Genomic DNA, 14691 nt, shown 5'->3' on the forward strand with positions numbered 1-14691 from the left:
ATTCTTCTAACCAAATTTCCAACAATTATCAACATCCAAATCAGTTTCCCAACTACCAAAATCCCAACATTTATCAACATCCAATTAAATTTCCAACCACCAAAATCCCAACAATTATCAACATCCAAATCAAATTTCCAACTACCAAACTCCCAACAATTATCAAGATCCAAATCAATCCAACTACCAAAATCACAACAATTTTCAATATCCAAATCAATTTCTCAACCAACGTCCTCATCCCCATCATGGATCTATGTTCAGATATCAATCTCCAACACCGCCGTCTAATGATGGTGCACCTGAATTTCCCGAATTTTCAACACAAATGACTCTTGGTGGCATGACAGCTGGTAATGATGCCACTCCAAATGAAGAGGATTCAACTCCTACAAGCAGGAGAAGTCACTTACTAGCATGGAACACTGATCAAAATATGGTGTTAATTAGTGGGTGGCTTAAATATGGAACAAACAGTGTTGTCGGGAGAAACCAAAAAGGAGAACCATTTTGGGGTCAAATTGCTGAGTATTGTAATCAGCATTGCTCATTCGATCCTCCGCGGGATGGAAATGCATGTCGAAACCGTTATAATTATATGAGCAAGCAAATAAATAAATGGATTGGCGCTTATGATGGCACTAAGCGTATGGAACGAAGCGGTTGGTCGGATAATGATATTTTGACCCAAGCGCAAGAATTATACGCAGATGGGAAGAAGGGTCAATTTAATTTGATGGCAGAATGGAAGGCTCTCCGTGATCAACCACGTTACTGTAGTCAAGCAGGAGGAAATGTTGGCTCAGGAAGTAGTGGATCTAAGAGATCTCGCGAGAGTGATGCATGTGGCTCAAACTCTATAGGATCGATTCCTCGTCCAATGGGTAGGGATGCAGCTAAAAAAAAGGGTAAAAAGAAGAGCACAACAGCTGCCTTGGAGGCGATGGAGAAAGATTGGGCTGAATACAAACAAGTCAAGGAGATAGAGGTTGAACAATTGAAGCAGATAGCATCGATGCAACAAGAGGCTAATAAATTGAGGAAAGAGGAGACTGAAGCTAAGAAAATGGAATTATTTCTAAAGTTAAGTGAAGAGGAGCATCTCAGTGACCAGAAGAAAGAGCTGTTGAAGCGGTTGTCCCAAGAGCTCTTTGGAAATTAATTGTATGTAGTGTTTGCTTTATTAATTCTCAAGTGGTGTCAAGTCTGTAGTGTTTGCTTTAATAATTTGTCAGTGTTGTCAAGTCTGTAGTGTTTGCTTTATTAATTTTCAAGTGGTGTCAAGTCTGTACTGTTTACTTTAATAATTTGTCAGTGTTGTCAGTGGCTTTAATGTATGGGTTACCGAGTTTGAATATGTATCACTCAATTCGAATTTAATCCGATAATTAACTATAGTTCATATTATTTCGTATCCGTCAGTGTCCACCATTCAATTTATCTATACATATGGACTCATAGATCCACCATTCAATGTATCTCTTCCCATCTACTTCAAATTTCACAAAAAATGGATCCACCAGAGTTTGATCTCGAAGCATACCTTGAAAAAAGTGAGAGAGAAGACACTTATATACTCAATCGATTTAGGGATCGTCGAAATCTAATATTGGAGGATAGTGCACCTCGTGGTAGAAAACATCTCAGTAGAGATCATGCAGGGGCAAACCGAAGGCTAATTGACGACTACTTTGCCAATGAGCCTACATACGACAATGGAATATTCCATCGCCGGTACCGGATGCAAAAACATGTTTTCCTTGGAATCGTTGCGGACCTTTCAAGTAGTGACAACTACTTCACCCAACGAGTTGATGCAGCGAAGAAAGAAGGTATATCGCCCTTAGCAAAATGCACCACAGCAATGCGGATGTTAGCATATGGTGTGGCAGCAGATGCAGTCGATGAGTACATCAAAATAGGAGAGACTACAGCATTGGAGTGTTTACGTAGATTCTGTAAAGGAATCATACGATTGTATGAGCAAGAGTACATGAGAGCACCAACCCAAGAGGATCTGCAAAGAATACTACAGGTTAGTGAAATGCGGGGGTTCCCAAGCATGATCGGGAGTATTGACTGCATGCACTGGGAGTGGAAAAATTGTCCTAAAGCATGGGAAGGTCAATTTGCTAGAGGGGATAAGGGAACCAACACAGTTATTCTTGAAGCAGTTGCATCTCCTGATCTTTGGATCTGGCATGCCTTTTTTGGATGTCCGGGAATGTTGAACGATATAAACGTTCTAGACCGGTCACCAGTGTTTGATGAATTGGAACAGGGAAACGCTCCAAGTGTGAATTTCATCGTGAATCAACGTCCCTATAATATGACATACTATCTAGCTGATGGTATCTACCCTTCTTATCCAACTTTCGTCAAATCTATTAGACTTCCTCAAAGTGAACCCGATAAGTGCTTTGCAAAACATCAGGAGGGATGTCGGAAGGACATCGAACGTGCATTTGGAGTGCTTCAAGCTCGTTTTAAAATCATCCGTGAACCAGCTTGTGGGACATAACTGATTTGGGTATCATCATGAGGTCATGCATCATATTACATAATATGATTGTTGAGGATGAACGAGATTCATATGCCCAACGCTTGACCGATTTTGAGCAAGCTGAGGGAAGTGGATCTAGTACACCACAACCATACTCGACCGAGGTGTTACCCGCTTTTGCGAATCATGTGCGTGCTAGATCCGAGTTCCGTGATCCAAAAGTCCATCACGAACTGCAAGCAGATCTAGTGAAGCACATCTGGGCAAAGTTTGGAATGTATCATGATTAAATATGCTTTGTATCGTACTAATTACATTATTTGTGTGTTTAGTTTGTTGTCTTGCATTTTAAGTTAAGAAAATTAAATAAATTATTGTGTGCTTAGTTTGTTGTCTTGCATTTTAAGTTAAGCAAATAAAATATATTATTGTGTGCTTAGTTTCTTTTCTTCCATTTGAAGTTAATAAAATAAAATAAATTATTGTGTATATTTTTTTAAAAAAATATTAAATTGTTAAGTGTTTAATTTAATTTACGTTAAAAAATTACGTTAATTTAATTTAATTTAAAATAATAAAAAAAAACATTAAATTAAATTAAATCAATAATAGTTTATTTAATTTAATTTTTATCGAAAATTTTAATTTTATGAAATCATGAAAAGAAAAATATAAAATTAAATCAAAATATGAAATAAAAAAAGTGGTGGGGTAGGGGGTAGGGTGTTGAATGAAAAACCATTGGAGTGAGTAAAAGTTGAATGAAGTGTTGAACTGGAGAGAGAAGGTGATGTGGAGTGTTGGGAAGAGAAAAAGTGGAGTGTTGAGGGTGTTGAATGTTGAAACCATTGGAGATGGTCTTATAAGTAATAATGCTTGATTGAGTTTGAGTTTTGATTCCATGCCATGTCAGAGGCCTTCATGCTTTTCACGTCAGCATTGGGGCCATTTTTTTATGCGGTGGCCACTTTTTTTTTATCATACAAGGGGCTAAAATCTCAAACGAACCCATAAGTAAAGGGTGTTACAAGAGTCCTCTTTAATTATTATAATAAATTATTATAATTTATAATAAATTATTGTCATTTTTAATTTAATCTTTTATCCTATTTTTTGGTTTTGATCAAGGTATCCCCACAGCCGACAGCCATGAGACTAATCTCTCGCCCCACGGTCAGCGCACTAAGCGGTAGGGTGCTGGCCAACAAGTTTTTTCTATTCGCAAGAGTTGGGATTCGAACCCCAACCACTTGCTTAAAGGATAAAGTGCTGAATCATTACACCAACCCACTTGGTTAATCTTTTATATTCTAAATAATCAACTAAAAATGAAGAATTAGCGTATTTTTGTGCTGAAGCATGTTGACAACTTTAAGCCAATTTGATTCACATATAAGACCATGTACAATGGCATGTTGAATGCCATGTTGAAACATGTTGAGAGTTGTTGAAACCATGCAATGGTTGGTTGAAAGCTGTTGAAAGTGGGAAAATGTTGAACCGGTTCAACAAAGTTGAGAGGAGCATCCGGAGCCACGTGGCAGCTCCGGATTGGAGAGAGCAAGGCGCGTGCACGACACGCGCCGACAAGGCGCGTCGCGTGTCAGTGGGAGAGGAGAGAGAAGACCGAGTGGGTGAGGATGGGACGCGTGGCAGTGTCCCATTGGCCAGCCGGATTTTTTTTTTTAAAAAACTTTAAACTGAATTATCTTGTTGAAAATGTTTTTTTTTTTTTTTTTTTTTACCAAAATTCATAACTTTTTTTTCTCTATAAATAGAGACTTGGTTTGATAGATTTGGACACAGAAAAAAAAACCAAGTTTTTCCCCATCTTTATTATCTCTCTCACCATCTTATTATCCTTCTATTAGCATTTGTTTTGAAATGGATCCCAACAATCACCATTACAACACCCAAAATTCTTCAAGCTACCCAATTTCCAACCAAAATCCCAACAACTATGAAGATCCAAATCAATTTTCTTACCCACGTCCTCAAAATCCCACCAATTATCAAGTCCCACATCAATTCTCCAACCAACGTCCTCAAAATCCAAACTATTTTCAAGTCCCACATCAATTCTCCAACCAACATCCTCAAAATCCAAACTATTATCCAGATCCAAATCAGTATTCGAACCAGTCATCATTTGTTCCAAACTTTCATCCATCTTATGGATCTGTGAGATATCCATCTCAAACACCCCAGTCTAGTGGTTATATGCCAATGGTTCGTGCAAATTTTCCTAGTGTTGATGGACCGGAATTTCCGGAATTTTCAACACAAGTCAATCTTGGTGACGGGTCAGCTGATAATGAAGTCAATGAAGTCACTCCTAAGAGCAAAAAAACGCATGCACCCGCATGGAACACTGCACAAAATATGGTGCTAATTAGTGGGTGGATTAACTGTGGAACAAGCAGTGTTGTGGGGAAAAACCAGAAAGGAGAAACATTTTGGAGAGATATTGCTGAGTGTAACACCCCGATTTCGGTGGCGTCACTTTAGTAACCAAAATAAACTTAATGCGGAAAAACGTGAATATTTTTTTTCGATAATAACTAAGACAAGACTGAATTAAATAAAACCCAACAATAACAATAATCAGAACTAATATACAATATATAGACAGCCCCCGCTGTAGTAGTAACCTCGTCACGAGTAAACCTCCAGTGACGGTAATAGAAGAGTAGCGCCCGTAGGCAATATATACAAACCAAATGAAAAGGGTGAAGTGCCCGCAACACCATCCCTCAAAACTGAGAATCAGCTGACCCAATGGTCTGAAAATAAGACCTCCTAAGTCCAACCAACTCTCTGTGATTCCCGTAAGGAAACCACACAAAAAGCTATAGGCGGATCTACCCTGTCCCCTAAGTAACAAATGAAGCAAGACTGTCAGAGCTAAAACTCTACTCCTACACTAATCCTAACTCGAGGAGCTCATACCAACACTCAAAACTATGTGCTAGCATGATCGTCGTCTGAATCAGAATCCAGAACGACCAAGTCTACTAACCCTATCCGTCCTCCCCTCGCAACCGCAGTGCGCTCCGATGCTGGACTCACGGGCTTAGGGCCCGAACCCTGATCATCAATGATCGCAACGGAGGGTGCACTAGACCCTGCCGAAGGCACTCCCACTGGAATCTCCTCTGAGGGATCCTCCTCCTCTGAAGATGACGGTGGCGGCGGTGCTCCTCCGAATCCTGGTCCGCAGTGAACCCCCGGTGGCAAGTTGAAGCTGATAGAGCATCGCCTCAACACTCCTGACCTCAAGAGTCCTCCACTGTCCACGTGATCCTCCATGATACGCCCCGAATACGTCGCTCGGTGGCTCGCGGGGTCAACCACCCACGACCCGGGGTCGTCCTGATCGATCATCTCATACCTAATCCCCCCCGAAGGGTGGACCATGGTGTACCAGTCCGCAATATTCATCTGACAAAAGGCGTTGTCCGCCAAAACACACACAGAAGACGCGAGGGTCAACTCTAAAGAACTATGTAGATAATAAACCCAATAGGTACAAATAATAGATAGCCACTTAGGCTTATAACTAGAGATATCATTCCTAGGGTTGCATGTTCCACAGAATCATAATGACAATAATAACATTTAGCATGTTCCAAGTAAGTTTATCAAATAGCAACCACACTCATCAACTAAGTCAGTATGCATGTTGCGTGATATGTATGCAGGTTAACCCAGTCAACCAATATGCAATCCGGAAACGGATGGACATCATCGGATCAGCCCTTCACCAGCCACGGTGGTGCCATTTCGGCCCGTGATGTCTCTTACTCCCACTGGGTAGTCAGATCAGCAGTAAACCCGTAGGTCTGCCATTTCGGTCTGCTACAAGAGACGTCTACAAACGCTCTTTCACGGCATTCCGGGTCTTATGACCATTTTGGAAACCGACGAGGTCCAGAGTACGTCCTGTGTTAATACCTCATTAATGTTGCATGTATGCAAAATGATTAGTCAAACAACGTCTCCGACCTCACTCGACACGTCGCCACGTGTTCTAGGGAAGTTAAAGTCTCTAAAAGCTTACCCTAAGGTAAAGTCGATTCTGCGACCAAAAGACACACTTCATAACGACACATAGCTGCTCCAACAGCACCACAACACACGCTGCTCCAACAGCACAATAACACACGCTGCTCCAACAGCACAACAATAAACGCTGCTCCAACAGCACAACATCAAACGCTGCTCCAACAGCACCACATCAAACGCTGCTCCAATAGCACAATGACAACATACTCAACACTTGGATCCGACGACACTCCTCGTTTTCCCAAAATTAAGATTTCACTTCCCATGCCTTCCTTCGAGGTTGTTATCATTACTTAAAGATTTAGAGGTTATTTAAGGTCTTATGAGTTTTCTTTATCAAATAGATTTCATTTTGTCTTATCGCAAGTCTTATACATTTGCAGGATCTCCCAATCCCAAGTCGCTTCCAGAGGATGTCTCGATCCACTAACAAAATTAAGGCCCGAACCTAGTTCGTCCTATCAAACTTTCTCAAAACTCTCAAAATAAAATCGGCATGACCTGCCCGCTATTCTCACCATTCAGAATCTCAGATTCCAGTACAGAGCATATTTAAATCATCACAATCAACAACATGTCATATATCAATAAATCGCATCATAAACACTTAGCACTTAGCATATAAAGCATGCACCACACATCCTAGATTACCCACATAGCACATAGCATGTAAGACAATCTCAAAAACATTCAGTAGATGAATCATCTACATTGTCAGCCGAAGCCTCAGAAAACATTTTCCAATCACACACAATTCCAGTGCATAAACAGTAAACAATGTCGAAACATCGACCCTAAGCATTAACTAGAGATTCAGTGAGAAGCCCTCACCTGAAAGTTCTCCAGAATGATCAACTAGTGCTTCCTCGCACTCAAAGTGTTGGTCCTCCGAGAAATCCTCAAAAGCACCTTTACAACAAAATCACAGAATACTATAAGAATCTATCGAAAACTAAGCTATCGATACTTACTAAGGTTACTCGAAGTAATCTATACTCTAAGGTACGATAATCTAGCGCGAAAGACAAGTTTTCGGAAAAAGGAAATTTCTTCCTCCCCCTTAATAGGGCTCGGCCACTTTGGCTAATTATGGGGCTCGATTTTTCTTCGATCAAACTTGGTTCCTATGCTTTCATAAGCCGTAACTAAGGGTATTCTGAACTCGGAAAAATTATCGGATCGAAAACTGTCGCAGGGGTATTTTGGTCATGATTTTTAACTTAGGATTTTCAAAACTGAAATCCCAAAAATAAAATTTTGCAGGGACGTCACCAACGACGTTTATGACAACTAATCCTACTAGCACTAAGCTAAGGCGATAGTTTTCAGCCTAGAGGTTGGAACTTTACTCAAAAACTACATAAAATGGGTATTTTAGGTTCAAATTGATTCCGGCGGAATTCCGGCGACATAACGGAAAATCTAATCCGGCAGAAGTGATCTTGGGCACATGTAGAAGAGGTTTAGAATCAGAAATGAAAGGTTCAGGATAGTTTTGCAAAAACCCATAAACTACCCACTCAGAAAACTCTACAGAAAAGCTATGGAAAAAGCGATCGGAGGTAAGGATTAGCGACTATACCTCGAAACCTTGAAGCAGCAACTGATTGATCGACGATCAAGCAAGGTTTGAACAAAAGCTCTTCTTCCTTCTTCCTTGTTCTTGGCCGCGGGTTTGAAGAGAGAAAATGGAGGAGAATTTGAATTTTTCTTCCTTTCTTTGCTATATATAGAAGGTGGAAATTCGCGGGAAAATGAAAGTTTCGCGAATCTGATTTTTACGGCGTCATTCTCCATGAATTCTAAGATAGGTTTTGGCAAAGGAATTCCTAAGCTAAGAAGATGTCTCCTTGTATTTTTGGCAACTAATGCAAAGTCGGTGCAAAGTCGGTGTAAAACTATTTTACCCGATAAGTTGCTTTTTGCATCGAATGTCGGAATAGAAAACTTCATTCGGAAGAAAGATTGAAATCATCAAGAGAAATAGGTGTACGCGTGTAGAATATTCATTTGAAGCTCTGAATAGATAAAGTCCCCATAGTCGGGTGATTCTAGGGTTTTGAAATACCAGGGATTCGGTTTCGGCAAACTTCCGATGATTGGAATCGGACGTTCGTAGATCCTAGAGTTTCGCCTCGAAACGATTGTTATATATGGAAGAAGAGAAATTCTAACATTTCTCTGAAGATTTTTGGAATTAACTGCCATCGTGCCTAAAAGTGAAAATTAGCTATATACTAGGGTTTCTGACCTAGGTTTAAGCGTGTAACGATCGTGCTATAACTTTTATCGATCATAATGAAATCCTTGAACTTTTCCTGAACTTTCTCCTTCATAAATATATTTCATTTAATAAACTTTCGTTCAGGTTTCCCTTCACATTACATCAGCCCTAATCGTGAATAAGAAGTTTATTCACTTAGCATGAACTTAAAAACTCGGGCCTTACATTACTACCCTCCAAAAAGAAAGTTTCGACCTCGAAACTTAAGGGTTAGTAAAAAGTTCTGGATACTGTTCTTGAATCTTCTCCTTCAGCTCCCATGTCGCATCACCAGTGTCTTTATTCCAAATGACCTTCACTAACTCGATCTCTTTCCCTCTCAACTGTTTTATCCTGGTGTCACCAATGCTAATTGGCGGTGTCTCGAAAGACAGATCATCCTTCAACTCAATATCATCCAGTTCGATAACATGTGTCGGATCCGCAATATATTTCCTCAGTTGTGACACGTGGAATACATCATGAATATTTGATAGAAATGGAGGTAGTGCAATCTGATATGCGACTGGTCCAATTCGACGAGTGATCTGATACGGTCCAATGAACTTGGGCGTAAGCTTCTTTGACTTGATTGCTCGACCAACACCCGTCGTCTGAGTAACTCTCAGAAATACATGATCTCCTTCTTCGAACTCCAGAGTTCTGCGCCTCTGATCTGCATAACTCTTCTGTCTACTCTGAGAAGTCCTCATCTTCTCTCTGATCTGCTTGATCTTCTCAGTGGTCTGTTGCAGAAGTTCCGGTCCTACCAACAGATTTTCTCCGTTTTGGTACCAACACAAAGGTGTTCTACACTTGCGGCCATACAAAGCCTCATACGGTGCCATACCAATGCTCGTATGAAAACTGTTGTTGTATGTGAACTCAATCAATGGCAATAAGGTATCCCAACTGCCCTTGTTGTCTAGAACGCAAGCGCGTAGCAAATCTTCCAACGACTGAATAGTTCTCTCAGTCTGTCCATCAGTCTGCGGATGATAAGCAGAACTTAGTCTCAGCCTCGTTCCCAAAGCTTCTTGAAGAGCTCCCCAAAAATGTGATGTAAACTTCGGGTCTCGATCGAATACAATACTTGTCGGTACTCCGTGAAGTCGTACGATCTCCGCTATATATAACTCTGATAGTTTCTCCACGTTGTACGTAGTCCTCACCGGTACGAAATGAGCCGACTTAGTCAGTCGATCCATAGAACACCATAACAAGGCCCGAACTCCTGAAACTCATACAACATTCTATTAGGATTCATTCTTAGCTTCTACCTTTCTTACCAACTCGTACCTGTCTAAAACAAACTTCAAGACTTAGAAAAATTCTCTAAACCCTATATAACTTCTATAGTTAAATACAAACAATAGTCGGAAGAATGTGTCTTATACTCATCCCTATTACTATCATAAGCATAGCAATCTCTGTCTAAAATACCACATGGCACTGCAAGAAAATAACAATGACGATTAAAGTCTTGGTGGAAGCAGTAACCCCCAAGTGAAAAACAAGCAGTCGGTGCAAGACTACTTTCTAGGCTTAGCGTTACATTCTAAACCTCGTGTACTTCTATAGTTTAAACACGAGCAACGGGCAAATAAAGCCTTAATAGGTGCAATAACTGTAAGGTCAAAGCTCAAACAGTATAACTAAGTTAGGTGTGTTGCACGCGCTACGAGAGTAATGGAGCGTATTATACTAGAATGGGGAAGAATGGTTAGAAGGTTAACATCGTTCTTTTTAGTTAAACAAACAGTTAGTACTAATCATAAGATAGCTTTTCCATAACTATACAATATGATTAAGCAATAACTTCAATCAATTCTAAGCGAAAAATCGCTTGGCAGACAATCAATTTTTACTCTTTGTAGAGTCACACAACCTAGCACAGAAGACCTATTCCCCAAAGACTCCCGAAAGACTCGACAAGCTCTGATACCACAATGTAACACCCCGATTTCGGTGGCGTCACTTTAGTAACCAAAATAAACTTAATGCGGAAAAACGTGAATATTTTTTTTTCGATAATAACTAAGACAAGACTGAATTAAATAAAACCCAACAATAACAATAATCAGAACTAATATACAATATATAGACAGCCCCCGCTGTAGTAGTAACCTCGTCACGAGTAAACCTCCAGTGACGGTAATAGAAGAGTAGCGCCCGTAGGCAATATATACAAACCAAATGAAAAGGGTGAAGTGCCCGCAACACCATCCCTCAAAACTGAGAATCAGCTGACCCAATGGTCTGAAAATAAGACCTCCTAAGTCCAACCAACTCTCTGTGATTCCCGTAAGGAAACCACACAAAAAGCTATAGGCGGATCTACCCTGTCCCCTAAGTAACAAATGAAGCAAGACTGTCAGAGCTAAAACTCTACTCCTACACTAATCCTAACTCGAGGAGCTCATACCAACACTCAAAACTATGTGCTAGCATGATCGTCGTCTGAATCAGAATCCAGAACAACCAAGTCTACTAACCCTATCCGTCCTCCCCTCGCAACCGCAGTGCGCTCCGATGCTGGACTCACGGGCTTAGGGCCCGAACCCTGATCATCAATGATCGCAACGGAGGGTGCACTAGACCCTGCCGAAGGCACTCCCACTGGAATCTCCTCTGAGGGATCCTCCTCCTCTGAAGATGACGGTGGCGGCGGTGCTCCTCCGAATCCTGGTCCGCAGTGAACGCCCGGTGGCAAGTTGAAGCTGATAGAGCATCGCCTCAACACTCCTGACCTCAAGAGTCCTCCACTGTCCACGTGATCCTCCATGATACGCCCCGAATACGTCGCTCGGTGGCTCGCGGGGTCAACCACCCACGACCCGGGGTCGTCCTGATCGATCATCTCATACCTAATCCCCCCCGAAGGGTGGACCATGGTGTACCAGTCCGCAATATTCATCTGACAAAAGGCGTTGTCCGCCAAAACACACACAGAAGACGCGAGGGTCAACTCTAAAGAACTATGTAGATAATAAACCCAATAGGTACAAATAATAGATAGCCACTTAGGCTTATAACTAGAGATATCATTCCTAGGGTTGCATGTTCCACAGAATCATAATGACAATAATAACATTTAGCATGTTCCAAGTAAGTTTATCAAATAGCAACCACACTCATCAACTAAGTCAGTATGCATGTTGCGTGATATGTATGCAGGTTAACCCAGTCAACCAATATGCAATCCGGAAACGGATGGACATCATCGGATCAGCCCTTCACCAGCCACGGTGGTGCCATTTCGGCCCGTGATGTCTCTTACTCCCACTGGGTAGTCAGATCAGCAGTAAACCCGTAGGTCTGCCATTTCGGTCTGCTACAAGAGACGTCTACAAACGCTCTTTCACGGCATTCCGGGTCTTATGACCATTTTGGAAACCGACGAGGTCCAGAGTACGTCCTGTGTTAATACCTCATTAATGTTGCATGTATGCAAAATGATTAGTCAAACAACGTCTCCGACCTCACTCGACACGTCGCCACGTGTTCTAGGGAAGTTAAAGTCTCTAAAAGCTTACCCTAAGGTAAAGTCGATTCTGCGACCAAAAGACACACTTCATAACGACACATAGCTGCTCCAACAGCACCACAACACACGCTGCTCCAACAGCACAATAACACACGCTGCTCCAACAGCACAACAATAAACGCTGCTCCAACAGCACAACATCAAACGCTGCTCCAACAGCACCACATCAAACGCTGCTCCAATAGCACAATGACAACATACTCAACACTTGGATCCGACGACACTCCTCGTTTTCCCAAAATTAAGATTTCACTTCCCATGCCTTCCTTCGAGGTTGTTATCATTACTTAAAGATTTAGAGGTTATTTAAGGTCTTATGAGTTTTCTTTATAAAATAGATTCCATTTTGTCTTATCGCAAGTCTTATACATTTGCAGGATCTCCCAATCCCAAGTCGCTTCCAGAGGATGTCTCGATCCACTAACAAAATTAAGGCCCGAACCTCGTTCGTCCTATCAAACTTTCTCAAAACTCTCAAAATAAAATCGGCATGACCTGCCCGCTATTCTCACCATTCAGAATCTCAGATTCCAGTACAGAGCATATTTAAATCATCACAATCAACAACATGTCATATATCAATAAATCGCATCATAAACACTTAGCACTTAGCATATAAAGCATGCACCACACATCCTAGATTACCCACATAGCACATAGCATGTAAGACAATCTCAAAAACATTCAGTAGATGAATCATCTACATTGTCAGCCGAAGCCTCAGAAAACATTTTCCAATCACACACAATTCCAGTGCATAAACAGTAAACAATGTCGAAACATCGACCCTAAGCATTAACTAGAGATTCAGTGAGAAGCCCTCACCTGAAAGTTCTCCAGAATGATCAACTAGTGCTTCCTCGCACTCAAAGTGTTGGTCCTCCGAGAAATCCTCAAAAGCACCTTTACAACAAAATCACAGAATACTATAAGAATCTATCGAAAACTAAGCTATCGATACTTACTAAGGTTACTCGAAGTAATCTATACTCTAAGGTACGATAATCTAGCGCGAAAGACAAGTTTTCGGAAAAAGGAAATTTCTTCCTCCCCCTTAATAGGGCTCGGCCACTTTGGCTAATTATGGGGCTCGATTTTTCTTCGATCAAACTTGGTTCCTATGCTTTCATAAGCCGTAACTAAGGGTATTCTGAACTCGGAAAAATTATCGGATCGAAAACTGTCGCAGGGGTATTTTGGTCATGATTTTTAACTTAGGATTTTCAAAACTGAAATCCCAAAAATAAAATTTTGCAGGGACGTCACCAACGACGTTTATGACAACTAATCCTACTAGCACTAAGCTAAGGCGATAGTTTTCAGCCTAGAGGTTGGAACTTTACTCAAAAACTACATAAAATGGGTATTTTAGGTTCAAATTGATTCCGGCGGAATTCCGGCGACATAACGGAAAATCTAATCCGGCAGAAGTGATCTTGGGCACATGTAGAAGAGGTTTAGAATCAGAAATGAAAGGTTCTGGATAGTTTTGCAAAAACCCATAAACTACCCACTCAGAAAACTCTACAGAAAAGCTATGGAAAAAGCGATCGGAGGTAAGGATTAGCGACTATACCTCGAAACCTTGAAGCAGCAACTGATTGATCGACGATCAAGCAAGGTTTGAACAAAAGCTCTTCTTCCTTCTTCCTTGTTCTTGGCCGCGGGTTTGAAGAGAGAAAATGGAGGAGAATTTGAATTTTTCTTCCTTTCTTTGCTATATATAGAAGGTGGAAATTCGCGGGAAAATGAAAGTTTCGCGAATCTGATTTTTACGGCGTCATTCTCCATGAATTCTAAGATAGGTTTTGGCAAAGGAATTCCTAAGCTAAGAAGATGTCTCCTTGTATTTTTGGCAACTAATGCAAAGTCGGTGTAAAACTATTTTACCCGATAAGTTGCTTTTTGCATCGAATGTCGGAATAGAAAACTTCCTTCGGAAGAAAGATTGAAATCATCAAGAGAAATAGGTGTACGCGTGTAGAATATTCATTTGAAGCTCTGAATAGATAAAGTCCCCATAGTCGGGTGATTCTAGGGTTTTGAAATACCAGGGATTCGGTTTCGGCAAACTTCCGATGATTGGAATCGGACGTTCGTAGATCCTAGAGTTTCGCCTCGAAACGATTGTTATATATGGAAGAAGAGAAATTCTAACATTTCTCTGAAGATTTTTGGAATTAACTGCCATCGTGCCTAAAAGTGAAAATTAGCTATATACTAGGGTTTCTGACCTAGGTTTAAGCGTGTAACGATCGTGCTATAACTTTTATCGATCATAATGAAATCCTTGAACTTTTCCTGAACTTTCTC

This window comes from Lotus japonicus, chromosome 3, assembly GCF_012489685.1.
Source record: "Lotus japonicus ecotype B-129 chromosome 3, LjGifu_v1.2".
Lineage (NCBI taxonomy): Eukaryota > Viridiplantae > Streptophyta > Magnoliopsida > Fabales > Fabaceae > Lotus > Lotus japonicus.